The sequence below is a fragment of the Sorghum bicolor genome, chromosome 5, assembly GCF_000003195.3.
Source record: "Sorghum bicolor cultivar BTx623 chromosome 5, Sorghum_bicolor_NCBIv3, whole genome shotgun sequence".
NCBI lineage: Eukaryota > Viridiplantae > Streptophyta > Magnoliopsida > Poales > Poaceae > Sorghum > Sorghum bicolor.
In genome coordinates, this window is record NC_012874.2 from 5380233 (window position 1) to 5386419 (window position 6187).

Consider the following 6187-nt stretch of genomic DNA (forward strand, 5'->3'; position numbering starts at 1 on the left):
GGCCCTCTACAACCAATGCATCTCGCTCGCGCAGCTCTCTTGGCTTGCCTGCGCATGGGCACAATTGCCACGTCTGGCCATAGAAGAGACCGTGTTCCGACTATCGGATCCCTACGTCCAGCAATGGTTGTTGTTTATATTCAATTCGAGAGCACCCAAATCAGGGGTTACAATGAAAGAGAGTGAATCGACACGAGATCACTCGGTGCTATCAAGCCTCGTTGGTGGCGAGGAAGAAGAAATGTTCCCCTCTCTCACTGGATTGCTAACCATGCCTACAAAAAGGATGGATACAAAACTCCCCGATTTCTAGGAAGCCCCTACAATCGATTTTCAAGCCGCCTCTACAAATCAATTTTCAGAAATCATGCGATTTTAGGCTAAAAAATAGCAACAAAAAGTGGCACCATTGGTCCACCAACCCTTCCGCTCACACATATCTTCCTCTACCACTGCACCCTACACTCAATGTGTCTATAACCTATTTTTGGCTTGCAGCATAAGCCACAATATTTTTTGTACACTTTGTGGCCGACGGGATTTGAACCCATGACCTTCCCCTCACATGTATCCTCTTCTACCACTACACCTCACACTTAATCTGTCTATAATCCATTTTTGCACACTTCGTGGCCGATGAAATTCGAACCCATGACAACCCTCCCCCCGCCTAGCACGTATCCTCCTGTATCACCTCACACTCAATGTTTTTATAATCCATTTTTGCTTCCCAAAATATTATACCGAGCATAAATTGATTGTCTGAGGCCCTAAACGATTTCATATGAACAAGTTATCAACTATAAAGTTTCATAACTTTTTTATATCTATAACTTTCATGTTGGTAATTTTTCCATCTGAGATCGTTTCAAAAATTTGAATTTAAAATTTACAAGATTCAAACGTAATTTTTCATGATAAGATGATAGCAAATGAAAAAGTTATCAACTAGAAAGTTTCATAACTTTTCGAAATCTACAACTTTCAATTTTGCTATTTGTCCATCCGCGATCGTTTAAAAAATCATAATTTGAAATTTTGAAAATTTAAGCATAGTTTTCTTGACAACATGATTTCGATAACAAGTTAGTCATCACCGAGTTCATATGAAGCCAACGGTCTGGCTTCCACGATGGATTTGTGGACCGAAGCAGACCGGCGTTAGACATGTAGATATTATGAGACTCGAAATAGACGTCTTGCTATTGATGGAAATATCGCCTACCGCTGAAAGCACAACAACATTAAATCCCTAAAGTATTTACTCCCAGGAGTTGAAAGAACTACTAAGGCCTTTGTAAACCACTAGGCTACAGACCTTTGTTTCTGTAAACATGCATGCTTACACCTCCTTGACACTAGATCAATCGGACATGGCAAGTTGTTTAACATTTCATCCCGTGTAACGTATTTTTAGTTTTTTTTGCACCATGTGCTGGTACAACGCCCATCGTCACTCGGGTTTGATGAAGCCTGGTTTAGTTCTAAAAAAATTTGTAAAATGAACACTATAGTACTTTCGTTTGAATTTAACAAATATTTTCCAATCATGTGCAATTAGTTATTTCTTTTATCTATATTTAATATTTTATGCATGTGCCGCAAGATTCGATGTGACAGAGAATCTAAAAAATTCTGCAAAATATTTTGAAAGTAAACAAGCCCCAAGCCTGCCTGCACCGCCTTGAAGGCGACGGCATCGATTCCCCATCGGCCATCAGTGGGCTGAAGCAGCAGTGTATTCTGCGTGTACATTATGTATTTTGGGCAGTTTCGTTGATCTGCATCTGTACCTTGTGCTCGTAGGAGCACCAAACAGAGCTTGCTCTGTTTTCAGACATTGTTCACTCTGCTTTCTTGATGCTCCTCAAGTTGCTGTACCCAAGCCAAACTAGCATACGAATTAGCGGTCTCATCCCAGCCATCAATCAAATGCCCATCGCCCACTTAGCAAGTCTTCCTGTTTGCTACCAACGGGGGCTTCACATCTACCGTCGGTATTATTATTTCCTCATTCAATCTCCTCCGTTAAACAAGTCAAAATTCCCTTATATATAGCAGCAAAGAAATGGACGAATATTGGTATCTTTTATGACGAGAGCTGATTGTGACATCCATCCATTATTATTATATTAGCCTGCCGTGGAGCATGCATGGACGGACGACGCCACAGTAGACTGAACTGCAACGTCTGTTGAACACAACGTCTGTCTGTTGCATGATGATGCTGATGATGGCTCACCCTGTTGAACCGTGGAAGCAAGTTCGGACTGAACTGCAGCAGCAATTTGCAAGCCCGTTTTGATCGCGTGTGTTGGCTCATGCCCAGGCTCATGCATGTATGAGTATGTTGAACCTCTCGATGGATGGTTTTCGGCTTCCCTGTGTCTCGCTCGCACTGCTACCATCATCTCGTGACTCAAACATCATGTATGCCTGGCCTTGTTTAGTTCCTAAAAAATTTTGCAAAATTTTTCAGTCCGTCACATCAAATCTTTAGACGCATACATGAAGTATTAAATATAGATGAAAATAAAAACTAATTGCACAGTTTGGTCGAAATTGATGAGATGAATCTTTTAAGACTAGGTAGTACATAATTAGATAATATTTGTCAAATACAAACGAAAGTGTTGCTATTCCAATTTTGTAAAAAAAATTTGGAACTAAACAAGTCCAACTTTCATCTACGTTCCAGTGCTAGATGGCTCACCACACTAACTTGGCATAAGTTGGCCATACATCATTACATTATTTAATTTACAGAGGATAGACATTGACCAAGGCTAGAGCCTCGCATAGTCAGGGGTCACCTTCATCCAACAAACACGCTGAGTCAGATTTGTCGCGATCATTTTGGAATATATAATCCCAAAGCATCTGATTCCACTACTAAAGCTGATGATTCTTATAATATATTTTTTATTAAAAAATAAAAAAACGCAGGAAGTGGCCTACATTGAATGCACAAAATATTGTTTCCACACAGTACAAAGATAGATTGCACAATCGTCTTTGTGCCTGCTTGGATTCCACCACTAATCGAACGAAGCTGCCTGGCACTTTCCTTCTCACCTTGCACTGTCACCACACGACCCACTCCAACCACCACCTTCTTCCCTGAATCATCACCATTTTCCTTCCCAGCTTCAAGCAGCCAAACGGAAGACACCAACCAGCTACTGCGATTCTTGCGGACAACTTGACTCCATGCATGTTGCTGCTCAACCTTTCATCACTAACGGGCATGCCACAATCCAGCAGTAGCATCTGGTTGGTCAGGTCGGCGATGTCCATGCTGATTCCTGCCTAGCCATTGACCAATAATACATCCTGTTGTTGCAACGCCTCTCCGCTTCCGGCCATTGCTCAGCTCATCGGACTCAGGTTTGTTTCCTTAACCGTTACGTTTCTGCAGTGGCTTATGCTTAGCAAGATCTGCCCATATAGCTACTGCCCCCAGTGATGTAGTTGTTATGATTCGGCACATAAAGTTGTCACTCTCATATAGTTATATCAATGAACGAGAGGGGGAGTGAATGAGAGCCGTAAATTTTGTCTCAAAATATTTTCGGCCACTGTCTCAAATCACCGCCCAACACAAGCGAGAATCCCGAAACTAAATTACTCAAGCGAACCGGTGACAAGAGCACTTAGATAAAATTTTTGAAACAATAGAAAGTTAACACAACAGACGAAACACGAATTAGAGCTCAAATGATTAAACTACGCATTTTTTAGATAAAGGATAGTTTATATCCAAACTTCATCTACCATAGGGTAGAATCAGACCAATTATTACAAAGTTCGGTCAGACGACCAGTACACTTGAGATAACTCAATTTATGGAAACAAAACGGAAAGAAAGCGTTTGGCTATGAAAGACCAAGAAACCTAGTTGACAGCCATCCATTAGATCTAAAGAAATGCAGAGTTGAAGTTTCCAAAAACTGTCCAGCAAGCAGAAGCTGGTCTTTTAGTACCTCACACCGCTACAGTCTTACCCACTAACGAAGCCAATGGGTTCCTCTAATACCTGCAAAAAAGTTTTCGGTCTGCATTTGTCAAAAAACCACTTCATTTCTTGTTATCCAAATTGTCCAAACTAGGGTCATAGCTGCCATTAATAATAAGGAATTAAAAGTGTTACTAGTCCTCTTAAGACCAATTAACAAAAAACAATCATTTATACTAAGAGGAGGTGCAATTCCAAACAACAGGCGTACCACACGCCACAAGAATTAGTATAAAAACATTCGAATAAGAGGTGGTGAATAGTTTTAGGAGAATCACAGAACACATATCTTGTGTCTCTAGCCTAGTTACGTTGGCAAGATTATCTTTGGTTAAAACAACACCTCTTTTTAAATATAAAAAAAAGACTTTTATACAAAAGGGAGCCTCGCCTAGTCAAGATATAGGGGTCACCTTCATCCAACAAACATGCCAAGTCAGATTTGTCGTGATCATTTTGGAATAATCCCAAGCATCTGATTTCACCACCAAAGGTGATGATTCTATTAATATATTACTTTATTAAACAATAAAAAACAGAAAGTGGCTTAAATGAAATGAACAATACTAGGACCTTGTTTAATTCACAAAAATTTTTGGATTTGACTATTATAGCATTTTCGTTTTATTCAGCAATTAGTGTTCAATCATGGACTAATTAGACTTAAAAGATTTATCTCACAATTTATAGATAAATTATACAATTAGTTATTTTTTATCTATATTTAATGTTTTGTATATGCGTACAAAGATTTTTTATCAAGTGGGCGATCAAATTGTTAACATCCATCCGTCCCGCCCAACACTAACATCAGCTTTTGCAGTGCACCAACCGCTAGCCTTTTCGTTTATTACTAAATCCAAGTTATAGGTGCGGAGAGTGTTGCCGATCGAACTTCCATGTCATGGGATAAATTGGGGCTCAGTAATCTAAAAGAAAGTGAGTTGTTTAATTTCCAACGTATAGAGGCTCCAAAGAGAAATTCATACCAATACACTTGTGATTGGAAGAAAATGAATTGCCATTGCCAATATACTTGATTAATTTGTACTTAATTATGTAATTCGAAATAAAATAGCATGCATTACAAGACGCAAGAGCCGGTCAGTGGCCGCTGCCAAATTGTATTTTGGTTTCTTTATGAGCGAGTCTTTGCTTGTCGTCTCGTGCAACGAGAACGCTTCCTGCGGTGCCTCCACTCTAGCATCCAACAAGGCTCCGGTGTGGAATTTATAAACTAGGACACAGCAAGCAAGTCGATCGAAGTTGCCATGCACTTTCCTTCCCACCTTGCACTGTCACCAAAAGACCTACTCCAACCACCATCTTCTTCCCTGAATCAACACTATTTTCCTTCCCCAGCTCAAGCAGCCAAACAGAAGACACCAACCAGCTACTGCGATTCTCGCCGGTAATTTCTTTCCTGCCCACCTTGCAGTGTTATTCCTACTCTAGCATCCATCTCACTGCTCCTCCTTTCTTCAATCACTGGCGAGCCACAATCCAGCAGTAGTATAAGGTGGGTCAGGTCGAAGATGTCCATACTGATACCTGTCTAACCATAAACCAAGATTGAGATCCTAGTCCACGACCAAGAAAGAACAAAGTGGCACTGCCTCACCAATTCTGGCCATTGCACAGCTCGTCAACTTGAGGTTTGTTTCCTTAACCGTTACGTTTCTGCAGCTATATAGTTGTGCACATATAGTGCCCACTGTGTTGTAATTGTTATATGTCTCTGCAGCTGCTTATGAGTATCTAGATCTGTGCATATATAGTTGCCACTGTCATGTACTTGTATCAATAATGAACGAGAAGTCAGTACTAGTGCCGCGATGGCTGCATGTGTAGATGGAAGATGATTGAAAATATTTGTTGTATAAAATTGAAATGCAATGTTGAAATTAACATATGTTCTAATTTCGTTACAGCAAAAACGGAAGTTCTCAATCATGGCCGGTGTCCTAGATGCTTTGGCATCCTACATCCAAAACATGCTTCTGCAGATGGCGGCAGAAGAGGTGCATATGTTGCTTGGGGTGTCCGGTGAGATTGACAACATGGACATCAAGCTTCGGGATCTAAAGAACATCCTTGCTGATGCTGATAGGAGGAACATCACTGACAAAAGTGTCCTAGCATGGGGGATAGAGCTAAGGAATGCTATGTATG

General features: G+C 40.5%; 1 protein-coding gene across 1 annotated transcript in view; it reads left to right on the top strand.

The window, feature by feature from the left end:
- Positions 2813 to 6187, top strand: part of LOC8072731 (putative disease resistance protein RGA4) — a 29264-nt gene continuing 25889 nt past the window's right edge. Inside the window, exon 1 of the mRNA XM_021461743.1 lies at positions 2813 to 3387. The gene's annotated coding sequence lies outside the window, so the exon portion shown is untranslated. The remainder of the gene's footprint in view (positions 3388 to 6187) is intronic.